This window comes from Camellia sinensis, chromosome 4, assembly GCF_055761805.1.
Source record: "Camellia sinensis isolate YWXY chromosome 4, ASM5576180v1, whole genome shotgun sequence".
Lineage (NCBI taxonomy): Eukaryota > Viridiplantae > Streptophyta > Magnoliopsida > Ericales > Theaceae > Camellia > Camellia sinensis.
In genome coordinates, this window is record NC_138964.1 from 26,796,847 (window position 1) to 26,813,518 (window position 16,672).

Sequence of the window (16,672 nt, forward strand, 5' to 3'; positions counted from 1 at the left end):
CAACTATTTTTCTTCGTGAACAAACCAGAGTTGCTACTGTTTATTATTGCCACTGTCCTGTTTCAGCGTCACGACTGCCGTAGACGTGCGATCCAAGTTGTTGAATGACATATCTATAATTTGTATACTTCTGAGAATCCCGAATTCTGAAGGTAGTGGTCCATTGAGATGATTATGACTCAAATTCCTTAATGTATAATACATGTTCACAAGTCAGGCAAACAACCATACGCTCAATCTCTGATGCTTCAATTTTTTTTTTTTTACTTTGCTGCTTGAGAAGCTTTGAGCAAATATATATATATATATATATATTGATTATCACATATATATATATATATATATATTTTGTTTAGAGCTCGGATTACCCACATTAGCCTTGGCTTGTGCACAATCAATCGCTGCTTCCGGCTTCAGCTTATCCGACGTCGACCACGCACGTTCGCCCTCTCAACGCAACGTGTGTGGTCTTGCCCAACCTAGCTCCACATCGCTGCTTCCGGCTTCAGCTTATCCGACGTCGACCACGCACGTTCGCCCTCTCAACGCAACGTGTGTGGTCTTGCCCAAGCCTAGCCCAGTCTTGTTGATTACAGTCTGTAAAGCCTCTCTGATTTCAGCTTAAATTTCCAGTATCGGCTTCGGACTTCACCTCTCTAACTGCCCAAATTTGTAAGTATGACATTCGACCCCCTCTTCCGAATATAAATATATTTAAATATATTTTTGTGGCAATATAGAGGGCTCAAGCAATCTGATGAAAATAAAAATAAAATAAATAAATAAAAAAAAACTGAATCTGAATATGGACTCAATTTTTGTGACAATCCCAATGATATTTTTTTTAGCTCAAACACCGTGATTTTGGCCATATGGAAACATGCACTAGCACTTGAAACCTTATTGAGGTGCTTAGCTTGAACATAATTTGTTGAACTTTATCACCGAGGAAAGGCCGAATATAACTTGTTGACTAGTATTTGAGCTCCATTTTTGACATGGAGAGAGAAAACCCTAGACTTATGAATATGGACTTTGGAAAGGACATTCTTGTAATTTGCATAATGATCCATTGAATCTTGCTACTGATAAGCAATGTAATATACTTCGGATCTCGGGCCTGAAATTTACTATTGAACTTCACTCTGTCCAAATTTTGAGCCCCGTATAAATTGGACCTTTAATATGGAACATAGTGACTTTAAGAAATTGACCCGATTGAACTTCATCATGAAGCGACCTATGACATTGCACCTCTTATTGATGATAGAAGACGAAAATCTATATGTTGATGATGCACCCATTGGTATTAAAATTTGTTGAGCTTGAAGAATATCCGAGAAAATGAATTGTTGATGACGTCCGAAGTTGAATTTGTTGATAAACCCATCATGTTGCATGTAACAATATTCTGAATTTTAATACGGTCAACTCTTTAATATTTATACCGGTTATTTCAGCCATATGTCTTCTCAAAAGAAACCCGTAGCTCCGGGGTCATCAGAACCGGCTCTCATGAAAGAGAGGGATGTACCTCCGGCATCTGAGTGGAGGAAATCTCCTTATTTTGGTCGGAAGGACCCCTTCTGGCGGGCGGCTACCTCCACCACTTCTCTTCTATCTCCAAAGGGGGCTCCATTATGTCTCACTGAGGACACTGACTCTGGACACGAGGCCCTCATTTCTCCTTCCTCGGTGCTACGCTTTCGGATTGAGCGGGGGGACTTTCCATACTGTTATCCTCAGTTCAAGGCCTTCTCAAACCCTCCTTTTGGTTGGCAGGAGTGGGTCGATGATGTTCTCTCGGATAAGAGCTTCTGTCAGCGGCTTCAAGAGGCCCGCCTATTGATCCCAGTGAAAATATCTCGATCCTTATCCATCCATCGCAACAATGCTAGCCTGGAAGCCATGGCTCTTCGGTGGAGCACCGAGACACACACCTTTATACTTGGCCAGCACGAGATGGGGCCCACCCTTGAGGATGTGTTCATGTTGCTGCGTCTGGAAGTGACCGGCCCTGATGCCTTCGACCCTGAGCAGATACCCCCCGAAGATGATTCTTTGATCCAATCTCTGAAGCTAAATCTTCAAACTTGTGGTCGGTGGAGTTCCGTTTTTGATGGTTCAGCGAGGAGGACTAGTCGAGTAAGGACGGACCGTGCCTCCTATACTGCATGGATCCGCCACTTCTTCAAAGATCTTCAGCCCTTGGCCAGAGATGCTGACCCTAACTCTCGGGAGTATGAGGTCGGTCCGATGTATGACTCCAGGCTCTATTTCTTGGGATTTCTGGCTTGCTTCCTTTCATTCTTCATTCTTCCGAGCACGCCTCCGGATTCCCTCAATCCTTTTGTCTTCCCCTTGGCAGTCAGGCTCTTCAGAGGAGGTTGGATCCCTTTGGCTCCCCTATTTCTTGGGAATCTCTATTATCGGCTGGATCTACTACATCGAGATATGATTCGCTCCGTGGGTCGATATGAGCCTGTCTCCTTTATTCACAGCCAGTTCCTGCTTTGTTTCTTCTTCGAGAGGTTCCCAAAATTTGCCCCTGCTCCGACTGTATTCGAGGCGGAGGTTCTTCGGGAGATAGTGGATAAAGATGGCATCCCCGTGCTCGATACTGATGGGTCTCGGACATTTGGGAAAGCGAAGTCTTGCCAGCCGTTGATTACACGTTGGTCACGTACCATTTCCACCTTATCCTTGAATACTCTAGTGGATGATCCCCGACGCTTTGTGGCACGGCCGTATGTATGCCCGCCTGTGGGTGTGGCCACACCGCTTATCTATCATGGTTCCTCCCGCTCGGTGTCCTTTCCTTTGCCGAAGAACATCCCTGCACCCTTTGTTGATATGCTGATTATGATCCGTCCGAGTTCATTACCGGTATGGCATGAGGAAGGTGTTGATAGTGCCGTTTATAGGCCTGACCGCGTAGCATATCAATTCGGGTTTGATCAATGTGCCCCGGGGCCAGCACCTCCTTTATTATCATTTTCAGCAAGCTACGGGCGCTTCAGTCGCGGTCTTGTACACACCGTGCTTCCCATAGCCGGCTCTTTGACGATGCCAGGCTTGAGTCGAGTAGGGGGTTTCACCTCCTCTTTCAGGCGGTATTGGCAGAAGAATATCGATGCGTTTATTGCATTTGTCCAGAGCAGACCGACCGTATGTTTGCCTCCACCGATTTATAAGAAGGATTCTTCTCTTCGGCTACCCGAGAGCCGAAAATCTGACCACATGTACGAGAGTTTCTTCACCTCATCTGCTCCAACTGACCCTTCTGCTCGATCATCTGCTTCTAGCTTGGCAATTACTTCTCCGGAGCCAGTCCCTTTGAATAAGGCCTCTGGTCCTCGGACGACCCGCCTTAAGAAGATGGCTCACAAGAGGACTTCTGATGCCAGTCCTTCCGCTTCTCGCCTTTCCAAAAGGCTTCATGAGGTACCCGAAATTTTTGATTTGAAGCTACTTTCCTTTTTGCGACTATACCTTTTAAAATGAAAACTTTTATTTGTCCATGTTGTGTAGGATCCTGCGGTTGTTGACGTTCTCAGTACCGTGGCTCCTGGCCATGCTGCCTCCCCCAAGCCGGACTCAGACTTGGACGACACCCTCCCTTTGTCTGCAAGACTTGTGAAGATGCGCACCTCTCGTATAGCAGTTATAGATGATGACGATGATGAGGCTGAGTCCTCCGACCATTTTTGTGACCTTATTCCACGCATGCGTTGTCACTGCCCTACCGTAGCTGAGGAGGAGCGCTATCTTGGTGACGAGGTTATTGGGGCTCACCGTTCTGATGTTGAGATTACTGGAGGGACTGATGCTATAGAAATTGATGCCGTAGGCCATGCTTCTAGAAGCAATGTAGAGACGAGGTGCGCCTCTGGGAATGGTGTGGAGGTGGATGTGCTAGAAATCTCTGAGACTCGCTCTGGCACTTATGGTGATTCTCATCCTCCGGCCCTCCTTCCTTCTTCAGGGATGACTGCTACTGTTCAGGCTTTGTCAGACATTGAGATCGATCAGGTGCTCTCTATACGGCCAAGTGACCTTGCTGATGCTAGGAGTCCTTCAGTTGCTCCGGCTTTGCATATTGATTCTCCCTCTGGTAATCTTTCTTTCTGAAGTTTGTCATTTACTTCTATCTGTAAGAAATCTTTACTCAAATGGCTTTCCTGTTCCCTACCTCTAATAAGGCTTCCTTATCTTTTCTTCAATGTTAACTGCTACCGGGGTCCTGCCTTCACCTGCCTCAGACTCTGCTCCAGTGTTAGCTGCTACCGTGGTCCCGTCTTCACCTGCCCCGGACTCTACTCCGACTCTCTTTGTAACTCCTCACGGTTCTCCTTCTCAAGGGGGAACACCTGCCTTTGAGACGACTGCCAGAGGTTCTTCATCGCCAGTGCCTTCGAATATTTTGGATTTGAATCTCAGTGATTTTCACATTGATAGTGATACTTTTGGTCTTTCCCCTTATCGTTCGGCATTCTCAGGCTTGGGACCTCTGCCGGGAGTTACCCCTCCGGGTGGTTCATCTAACCCGATAGACATTGGGGAGATTCCTGAGACTAGCAGCTTTCCGGCCCCAATTCCTCCTTCAGCTTCTGGCAAAGTATCATTTCTCCATTATTGGGTAGCTCCTGAGTTTGCTTCAGTTCTACAGCTTGTGCATTCAAGTTACCCGGAGACCTTTGCTTCATTTGCTTGCCAGTGTCCACTCATTCAGACTGCTCTTCTCGAGTCTTTTGCCACTATCTTATATAGCTTGGACAGGCAACGGTTGTGTGACCTTAATGGGAAAGTAGTCGAGATGGCGTATCAGGGGATCTCTGACATGGAGCGTCACCAAGTGGACTTATCATGGCTTCGGAAGCGCCTGGATATAGCTTCGAACGCCAGTCATCGGCTGGAACTTATGTCTGTGCTTGCCTCTTATCGCACCTCTATAGATGAGATAAAGGCAACTCTTCGTGAACTTGAGTCGGGTTATGCTCGGGCCTTGGAGACTTTAGAGGCACACTCTACTATTTGTCCTCCAGATGTAGATGTGACGGGCAGCTTCTTCAAGGGTGTCTTTAGGAAAGATTGAGTTTTTTTTTTTTATTTTTATCATTACTTTCTTGCCCCTTTCGATAAAAATGTTTTATCTAGGACAATGCAATGAAATGACAAAATTTTTGTTGTTTGGATATTTTCGCATTGTTTTCTCATTCTACTTGATAAAATATTTATTTCGAATGATACAATGGAAAGAACAATCATATGCACATGTTTATAAAAGCTGAAATATTCTCATTAGTTCTTCAACTTTCTTGACAAAAGTATAATAGATTCACTGTAAGTAATGGGATAAAACATATACCATAGAGAAAACCAGCTTCTTCATAACGTAAGGGAAATACAACTTTTAGACAAAGTAAGAAAGTGAAAATGAATTTCAACATAGATGAGTCTAACTATGGGTAGTAATGCTTGATAAACTTTGCATTGAGCGGGCCAGTTCGGAAGCCGTCTTCAACCCTTACAAGTTTGTAGTACCCGCTTGAGCTCGCCCGAACCACCTTGTAGGGCCCTTCCCATTTTGGAGAAAACTTGGGCAAAGGCTGTCCTCGCATGATTGGGTCTACAATCTTCCATACTAGATCACCTTCTTCAAAATTCCTTGGTATCACAGTCTGGTTATAGGCTCGGGCGATGGACTCATGATACCTTTCCATGACTTTTGCAGCTCTGTCATGCTTTTCCTCTAATGCTTCCAATCTGGTGGTTCGAGGCTCCAATACCATCCCCGAGGCGAGAGCCATTCGAGTAGATGGCGTTTCCAACTCTATAGGTAACACTGCCTCGGACCCATACACAAGGGAGTAAGGAGCTGCTTGAGTTGGCTTTCTCTTCGAAGTGCGATACGCCCATAGGGCTACTATCAACTGTTCGGACCAAGTCCCCCCAAACTCATCCATCATCTTACTCAGAATCCTTATCAGTGTCTTTTTTGTGGCTTCCGCTTGCCCGTTCCCTTTTGGATAGTAGGGTGTGGATTTGTGATGCTTCACTTGGTAAGTCTCTAGGAGGCTCTTCACATATTTGTTTATGAAGGGAGTGCCATTATCCGAGAGGATGGTGTTTGGTACTCCAAATCGGCAAATGATATTCTCCTTGATGAAGTTCGCAACTGCAGGCCCCGTAGCGTTCTTCAGAGGAATTGCTTCGACCCACTTTGTACTCAATTCTGTGGCTGCGAGAATCCACTTGTACCCCTTAGAAGATGTGGAGATGGGCCCTATCAGATCAAAAGCCCAGGTATGGAACGGCCATGACGTTCGGATACTATGCAGGTCTACAGCTGGAGCGTGGATCAAATTTCCATGTTTCTAACAAGTCTGGCACCTCTTCACGTGATGGGATGCATCTGACTCCATGGTCGGTCAGTAATACCCAAGGTGTATAAGTTGCTCGAACAGCCGAGCCCCTCCTTGATGTTCAATCTCGTGGGCTCTTCCGAGGACTAGATCTGACTCCTCCTTGGAGAGACATCTCAGGGGAGTGCCCTCAATACTTCTTCTATACAGCTTGTCCTGATCAAGAAAGTACCGCCTCGCTCTCCTCTTGAGGTGTGCAATGTCCCTCGGGCTCTCAAGTAGTGTTCCCTCTTTGAGATAGTCAACGTAGACTTGCCTCCAGTCAGGGGTATCAATTTCAAAGCAACTCTCATCCTCCCGGATGTATGACTGACACTTGGGGCATTCCTTCTGTAATTGATTTGAGTCCTTCTCCATCTCGGGCCAATAATAACCTTGTCTTTGGATTCTTCTATACAGACTGATATCCCCATCCCCGCAAGACTTTTCATGGATCTGTTGTAGTCGGAAGCTTGCTTCTTGTTGGCCAATACACCGGGCTAGGAATCCAGTACCTCCTCGGAAGTAAAGTTCACCTTGAATAATTGTGAATTGGGCAAGCTTGGCCATAGTCAGTTTTCCAACTTTGCTTCTGAGTTGCTCGAGGACTTCTCCTCTCCAGTCCTCCGGAAGGCCTTTGTCTTCGGGTATTATTGAAGGTTCTGTTCTCTTCTTGATAACAATTGTTGCCTCTTCCTCTGGAATGTCAACTCTTGCCCCTAATGTTGCGAGGGCATCTGAAAACTTGTTGTCGGAGCGAGGCACATGCTCTATTTCGACCTTCTGAAATTTGTCAAGAAGCCTTTGGACTGTTGTTCGATATGTGGCCAAGGCAGGCTCCTTTAAGACAAATTGTCCTGAAACTTGCTTCACTATCAGCTTTGAGTCCCCCCGGATCCGAATCTTCTTGATACTGTGCTTCTCAGCTGCTATCAAGCCTAAAATAAGAGCCTCATACTCGGCTTCGTTATTCGAACAATGGAAATCCAGTTTATAAGACAAATATAACTTTTCCCCACTTTTGCTTGTAAGGACTATCCCGGTTCCTCCTTTCCCTCCGGCTGCTGCTCCGTCAAAGCTCAATGTCCAGAAGCTTTCCTCGGAAGCCATAACTGCGTGCACCTCTCCTCTTAATTCTTCATTCACTGGTTCATAGTCACCACTTGGAAATTGGGCAAGGAGATCAGCTAAGGCTTGGCTTTTGATCGCCTTGGGGGCTACACATGTGATCTCGAATTCACCCAGTGCTAACAACCATCTTGCCACCTTCCCGGTTAGAGCAGGCTTGCTGAGGAGGTATCGGATTGGATCACTTCTAGTAACAATCTGAATCTGATGTGCTAGGAAGTAATGTCTAAGCTTTTGGGCAGTGAATACCAAAGCTAAACAATGTCTCTCTACTGGAGTATATCGGACTTCTGCTCCTCGAATCTTCCGACTGATGTAATACACCGGGTGTTCTACTCCATCTACATCTTGGACCAATAATGCCCCTATGGACTTGGGGGTTGAAGTTAGGTACAACATTAGAGGCACCCCGGGCTGCGGGGCTATCATGGTCTGAGGCGAGGTCAAGGCCGCCTTGATTCTCTCAAAGGCCTTTTGGTGCTCTTGGTTCCACTCGAACTTGGCATCTCCTTTTAACAAAGAGCCGAAAGGCGCAGAGATCTCTGCCAATGCTGGGATAAACCTCCGAATATAAGACACCTTCCCGAAGAACTTCTTTAACTCCTTCTGAGAATGCGGGGGAGGCATTGCTCTGATAGATTTGACCTTGTCTTCATCTGCCTCGATACCATGCCTATGTACAAGAAACCCGAGGAACTTCCCGGCCGTCACCCCGAAAGCACATTTGAGAGGATTCATCCTCATTTTGAATTTCTGGCACCTCTTGAATACCTTCTCAAGGTCTCAGAGATGGTCTTCTTCTTTCTTGGATTTCACCACTAGATCATCAACATAATCTTCCATCTCATGATGGATCATGTCATGAAAGATTGCAGTCATAGCCCTTTGGTAAGTTGCACCGGCATTCTTGAGTCCGAAAGGCATGACTGTATAGAAGAAGTTTTCGAGAGGTGTTCTAAAAGCGGTTTTTTCTGCGTCCTCTTCAGCCATCTTAATCTGATTGTATCCACTGAATCCATCCATGAATGAGAACATCTGGTGTCCCGAGGTAGTATCCACGAGGGTGTCGATGTGAGGAAGAGGGAATTCATCCTTTGGGCAAGATTTGTTCAAATCTCGAAAGTCTACACATACTTTGATTTGGCCATTCTTCTTCTTTACTGGCACGATGTTTGCTAACCACGTGGGGTACTGTATTGGCCGGATGAAACCAGCCTGTTGAAGTTTTTCAATCTCCTCTTTAATCTTCTCTTCGAGATCTGGATGATATTTTCGAGCAGCTTGCTTAATTGGCTTGGAGTTTGGGAATACATCAAGATAGTGGGAGACTAGGTCAGGATCTAGTCCGGGCATTTCCTTATATGACCAAGAAAACACATCTGAGTATCGGCTTATCAACTTTAACAACTGTTCCCGCTTTTCTGGGCTAAGGCTCGAACTTACGAATACCGGCCTCGGTGCATCTTGTCCATCACTCAGATCTATTTCGATAAGTTGTTCAGGCTGAGGCTTCGGCCCATCTTGCATACATTCTGGAGCCACTTCAGGCTTTATTACTATATCATTGTCAGGAGGCTCTTCTTTTGACTCGGAGTCGGTGACTAAAGAAACCGACTCCCCGCACCTTCATAAATAATACACCATCTTGCCTCCTTCTCGAACTTTCATCACCTTCCGAGGAATAGGCGGACTTTCTGGTCTAAACATCGCCCGCTTACTTGATTCTGTCATCGGCTCCTTGTCATCTTTGATATCCTCCCAACGAGGAATTTTGACCCCTCGAGGCTTAGAGGTGGTGGGAACTTCTTCGACAGCCAGTTCGGTGAAGTAGATGGCATCAGAATAATGAGCTTCATGGATCTCGAACGACCTTTCTGTAGCCTGAATTGTCACCGTCTTCTTTCCCCATTTAGCCTTAACACACTGATGATAACTTGATGGTACAACCCCATATCTATGCATCCAGGTCCTCCCTAGAATGATGTGATAATTTGCCTCAGAATCGATAATATGGAACTTGGTGGCCGAGCGAATCTCTCCAATGGCTAAATCAACTGTTACGCATCCGATAGTAACTCTCCTTTCTCCACCGAAGCCAGTGATGACTATCGGCTGCTTCACAATGCGTTCTTCAGAGATTCCGACTTTTTCTAGAGTAGCGCGAGTCATAATGTTGATAGAGGCTCCACTATCTAGAAAGGCCCTTTTGAACTCAACCCCGTTAATAAAAACAGTCACATAAAGCGGGCGATTGTGAGAAAAAGGATACTTTCGATCAGCCTCGGAGAAAGTAATGGCACTAGATTGCTCTTTTGCCTTCCTCGGGATAGACCCCTCAGTCGACATGCATTCCTCATGGTGTGCCTCGGCTATATTAATGATAGACTTGGTGATTTCCGTTCTTGCCTCCCTGGAAAGTCCAAGCTGGTCAAAGAACTGCTTGAACTTTACACAGTCTTGTAGGGTTTTGGCATAGTGATCCGGATCTTTTTCCACTCTTGGAGGCTCGTAGTTAACCATCTCCTCGGTCTCCTCAAAATAAGATGCCATATAAACATGGTGTCCTCCTCTTCCATAGTATTCTTCTCCTCCTTCTGGATCAAAGGGATCTTCGCCATGAGTCATAAATGTTCTGCCCTCTGGATCGAGAGCACTTCCATAGTAAACTTGCTCACCCTCTAGTTCGAGGATGTCGTCCAGATAACAATCATCGTCATCGAGATTGGCGATAGCTTCGATCATCGGGCCTTCATAAGCTATCATAGCAACATTCTTGCCCTTGTCTCGGTGTTGAGGATATGGTTGTTCTCGGATGTCTTGAGTCCCTTGCTTTTTGAACCTCAATTCGTCTGCCTCGACTTTATCTCTGAAGATTTTCCTGAGAGTCCAACACTTCTCTGTCGGATGTTTCAATGTACAATGGTAGACACAGAATTCAGGGCTCTCATGGTCCTTTTTTGATGGCATTTCTTCAACATAAGGCAATTTTAGCTCTCCGTCAGCCACCCATTCCCTAACTAGAGCTTTCACTTCCTTGATTCCACATGGATAAGAAACATTTCCCTTTTCACCATTATATTGCTTTCTCTTCTGGCCTCTATGACCTCCTCCTTGTGAATTTCGGGTATCTGGGGCAGAGGCAGCAGCAACAATAGGTCCACGAGACGATTTGAAACTAGTCTTGTAACTGGCCTTAAATCCGGACTCCTGAGCCTGAGGAATGCTAATGTTCCGAGCTGCTTCTATTAATGCCGAGAAGGTGGGTAGCTTGTGATTAACTAGAAACATTTTGTACCTGCTCAATGCCCCTTCTAGACAGATTTGAACCAGATAACTCTCCTCAACTGCTTCATGACAATCTACGGCCTTGTCCTGAAACCTTTTGACGTAGTCAAGGATGTCTTCACTTTCTTGTTGCTTCTCTTTACACAATGTAAGTGTGGTCACCTTCTCCGCCACTTGAAAGAACTTGGAGTGGAATTTGTTAACCATTTCCTCCTAACTTCGGACAGAGTTTGGGGCCAAATTAACATACCAACTATACGCTCGGTCGGTGAGGGACTTAGAGAATTCTCTCAGTCGGAGGACGTGGTTTGAACCATGAATACCTAGAGTCTCGATGAATCGCACAACATGTTCTCGGGCATTTCCTTGTTTGCCGTCGAACTTGATGAACTTCGGCACTGTATACCCCTCAGGGTATGGATAACTCAGCATCTCAATGGGGTAAGGCGGCTTGACGTCTGGATCAGGCAAAGAGGGTAAGGTCCTCTTGCCCCGTTCGAGATCGAACATGGCCTGCACATCGGCGAGAGTGAGAAACTGTTGAGGGAGAGAGTTTGATGGTGGTATTCCCGGGACTTGGCTTATGTACCCGAAGACTGAGCTAGGGGCGTCTTGGCCATTCTGGTGCTGCGAATTCATCATTGGTGAGGACATTTGACGATACTGGCCATCAGCGCCTATAGACAAGCCAGTTGGTGATGGGATATTGAATTGAGGCCCATAGAGTCCACCGCACGGCGCCGCTATACCGGGTTGTGCTTGCAGATTTGTTGTCGGCACCAAAGGAGGCCCGCTTGGTGCTTGGGTAACATTCACTGGTGGCGTAACAAGATTAGGTACGGGCATAGCTCCCTTTTGCGCCATCATGCTCCTTATGTTTTCCTGGACACCAGCAGTCGTTGGAGTGCCATTCATTACATCAGAAACTCCCCTAGTCACCATTGGGTCTTGGCTCGGCACGCCATGGAGCCCGGGCATGGGCAAACTGCTGCCGCCTACTGTGGTTTGAGCATGTGTTACCGTGGCTGTGTTGCCATGAGCCACAGGTTGATTGGGGCCTGCTTCTCCTTGGATTTGATTTTGCGCTCCGGCGGGAATAACTCCACCACCAGTTTGATTTCCGTTTGGCGCCGGTGCAAAGTTAGAACTCATCACCAACATGGTGTGAGTGAGATTCTGAAGGGTGGTAAGAATCTCTTGCTGAGTATTTTGAAGTCCTTGAATGGCTTCAAGTAAAAGTGGTTGATCTGGAGCCATGGTTCTGTCATCACCACCATTAGAGGATCCTTGTTGGTGAACTTCATCTTCTCCCGCCATCCTTGTTGGAGTTGTGTGGATTCCAGATCTCGTTGAGACCATTAACCAATCCGCCTCCCCAGCAGAGTCGCCAAAATGTAGGAGAGGGTTCAAGAAAGGAGTTGGAAAATTCGAAGATCGAATTTTCTAGAATATGATGAGAGGCTTAGATTCTTTAATAATCTCAACTTAGGAACACAACAACAAAGGAGATGATGGAGATAAGAGATTGGGTGAAGAAGAAGGCAAAATGGCTAGAGAATAGAATAATGGCAAGGCTCTCCCATGGATCTCCCATTTTCACTCTCAAGGTTGATAATGGATAAGGGAAATTAGTTCTTTCCCAAGAGTTCAAAAAAATCTCCAAAATCCATCTCTTGTAAAGCTATGGGTGGGTGCTATTTATAGGCACCTCATGATGTAGGATGGAGCCCATGTGCAAGGTACATGGGGGATATTCTCTCTAACCACCTTGTCCGAGGAGGTGACCTCTCTGAGGAGGTGACTTCTCCGAGGAGGTGACTTCTCCGAGGATGAGAAAACCCCGAAGAGGAGATCAATCCCTCGGCGAACCCTTCTTCTTAGCCACACCTAACCAATGATCCCAAATCATCCCAAAGGGTCAGGGGTAGTCCCAGAGGACGTCCTGCCGCAAAATATTGCCGAGTCTCATGGACCCCCCGGGGTCGTGCCACCTCGACCCGGGTATAGGCTAGTTTAACCGAAGAGTGAATTTATCTCCACTCACCGTCCTTGGGATCGGGTCCTTCGTTCGAACTCCATTACGCCCATGGTTCTGGTGCGTAGATCCCGGAAAGCTCCGACCCCGCAAGTGTTCTGGGACTCATTAACGGAGCAGCTTCTAGATTGCATCTAAATCCGTTCGAAGCCAAGTGCTTCGGATCTCTAGATTCGTAGGTCCGAATCCTTTCGAGTCCGAGTGCCTCGGATCTCTAGGCTTGTTCAACACCCTTTCGAGTCCGGGCCCGAGTAAGTCTCTAAGTCTCTAAGTTCGTGGATCCGAACCCCTTCGAGGCTTAGAGCGATTCAGCCCGTTTGATGGCGATAAATCTGGGCCCGCCAGTCTTGGACTTGCGATAAATTTGGGCCCATCAACCTTGGATTATTGGGCCTAATTAATTTAGTGGGCTTAAACTTAACTCCTCTTACAGTAGGTTTATTTGTGGAGGTAAGATTTGCGAATGCTGAGGTATTTATAGTTGTGGATGCTAAGGCTTGGTACATAAACGTGGCAAAATTAAAGAAAAAAGAAGTGGGGATAGTGAAGTGGGGTGTGTTGAAATTAGAGTGTGAAACAAAATTTGTGGTACAGAGAGAAATAAGAAAGCGCTGGAGTGGAGGTTCATATGCTGGCCAACTTATTATTATGATGAAGATGGTGCCGACCCATTCCACTTACTATATAGTGGGAGTCTGATTGCCTAACGTGGCATTTCAATGGTGGAAATCGGAAGAAAACTTTTATATTACAATGATAATCCATAAACTGTGATTGTTGAAACTTTGGCTAAAATTTGTGACATGTGTTTAATGACCCATATCACCAATCTTGGGCTATCTCAATAATAAGTGTTCAAATTCGTTATAGTCTAATCACAAAAATCATGAGGACTTACATTAAAGGATTGTTTGAAAATTGTTAAATAAATATATCTTTTGATTTTTATGAAAATATTTGTAAAAAAATAGAAAGGTGATATAATTCAAAAAAATATAAAAAGATAAAAAAGTGTGCTACGGTAGCACTTCCCAAACAAGCTCTCAGCAGAAAGTCTATTATTTCAGAATTTTGGCTCAACATTTTGTCATGAAAATAATTTGTGGTTTTAATTTAATTGGTATAATGCGAGCTTTATGTTTAGAATGGATTTGAATGATATATTGATATTTTAAAATAAAATTTTGAATATGTAGTATTTGTGTTAAATTAGACATTCAAATGTGAAACAAATTTTTTTTTTTTTTTTTTGGCACCGTGTAGGAGAATAACAAATATGGTGAAAATTTACGTCAGAATATATATTTAAATGTGAAAGAAAATCTAAAGAATAACCACAAATATAACCCACGACCTCTGTAGTGAAGTCCAAATTTTTTTTTTTAGACAATGGACTTTTAAAAAATTATTGGTTGCTTGGTTTTGAAACTTAAAAATTATTTTTGAATTTTTTTTTTCATTTTCAGTTAACATTTTTTTTCAAAAAAAATTTAGTCAAATTTATTAATTTTTTTTAGATCCACCTAATCTAAATGTACCCAAATATATTCGAAAAAATCTAAAAAAAAATAAATAAATCACTAAAGATTAAAAAAAATACATTTTTGCAATTTTGTTTTTAATGTTTAGTTTTTTTCGGATTTTTTCACTTATACTTTACATAGGTGCATTTAGAGTAAAGTAAATTTATAAATTAAAAAAAATAACTAAAATTTAAAAAATACGAAAATTAAAAGGGTACTTACGTGTAGGTCATAATAAGTGAACTTATTATCTAATAGGTCCTATGAAAAAAATTTGTCATAAAACAAGGTTACTAATTGTAAGTTTTAGCGACAATTTATAAAAATCATGACAAAAAAAAGTCACCAATTGTCAATTTTTAGCGATGTATGTAAAAAATTGTTACAAAAAAGTTATTTTTAGTGACAATTTTACCAAGACTTATTTTCAATAGAATTTGATGGGAATTAAGTCTATTAGAACTTATTGATAGTTTACTTAAAATTTTTAAAACAATCAAAATTAGTTTTCAAAAACTGAACCAAATAAAGTAGAAATAACGAAAGATATATGCAAGTGATTTTCCCCTCCAAGGGTACCTTGTTTGTTAGATAGCTAATTTTGTTAATTCCAACTTGAGAAACAATGATTTACAAGCATATATATGTGATTTAAAAAATGTGAAACACGATGGAATTGTAGAAAGTTAAATACAGGTATATATATATATATATTAAAGAGTAATAATCATGAAGCTTATGATACAAAGAAAAGAAAAGAAATCATGCATAAGAGCATCTCCAACACTTCATCAAAGTTCTTATCAAATTTAAAGTTAATGAAAAAAAATCTCTTAAAACGTGACCTCCATCCATTTTATCAAATTGATATCAAATAGAGGTAGAGTTACTTTGTTCATCAAATTAAGGGAACTTTATCCTTCCATCAAATTTGTATGTGACCATTGGATTGGACGTTCTCCCGAACAACCTCTTCCTTGTAAAATTGCCCATATAGGTGTTGATCAATTTACATTGATTGGTTGGCCGACCGAACATTCGCTTAGTCGTCTTCTCAGTCGACCGGTGCTTTGATGAAAAATAAAAATTATCCGTTGGAACGCTTGATATTAAATGAAACTTTTACTCAAATTTAATTAAAAAATAAATAAATATTGGAGATGCTCTAATACAAAGTCAACTACTTATGTTTATTTAATCAATGTACCCTTTTCACACAAAAAAATAAAAATAAAAGAAAAATAAAAATAAAAAACCAAAATTTGAATAGCATACGATGAGAAAGAATTAACTGAAACTGGTACATTTGAAATGGGTTAGGTTTCTTGTAAATTAAATTTGAATTGGATTATATTGGCAGACCAGTGGGTTTATAGGTTCTGTTTCGATAATTTGAATCATTCATTTTGTAGCACCCTCTATATATATTGTCCATTGAAAAAATTAGATTGATCTGATAATAATAACTTTTTTATTTTACTGCATTTATTTTTTAAAAATGGACATATTTTTTAAAATAGACTATATATTTGTTTGAAGATAAATATAATAAAATGGAAAGAGTTATTATGATTATCAGATTAATCTAATTTTTTTCATAAATGATATATATAAATAATTCTACAAAATGAATTTTGATCTTCAAAATAAGATCCGTAGTGAATTCCATCACCCCAAATAACAATCAAATTCAAATTTAATTTTTTTTTTAAAAAAAAATCTAATCCAACCATATGCCCAACTTTTCACTTTTAATTTGTCAACGGGCTATTTTTATATATATATATATATATATATATATATAAAAGGGTTCGTTAAAGCATTCTTTTCCGGCTCATTTATTCGATGAATACTCTAATTAGGCCATGTTGTGACATTCATTTAACAATCAACTAGCATATGAGTCGTGCTCTATATAGAATAAAATAGTATATTATTTTTTTGATAAAATATATGTTATTTACATTCAATTTGTTTTCTTTATTGCTCAAATAAAAAATTAAATATAAATTTATGAGTTGTATGTTAATTACTTTATCTCCCTACCCAAACAAATTTAGTTGTTAACCAATATATGTTTTTAATTTTTTTTTTTGAAAATATAAGAATAAAAAATTTAGTGTATTAGTTGGGATATTTACTAATAAATCTCATCTTACAAATAAGTATTCTAATTAGTCCCAAGTTTTTTCTATTGATCTGTTAAGTCCTATTAATGAAAAGTTTCTTTCTATATGGTCCAATTTTTTATTTTTATTTTGGTAGTGTTTTGGTGGACAAGTATACCCTTTTTATTA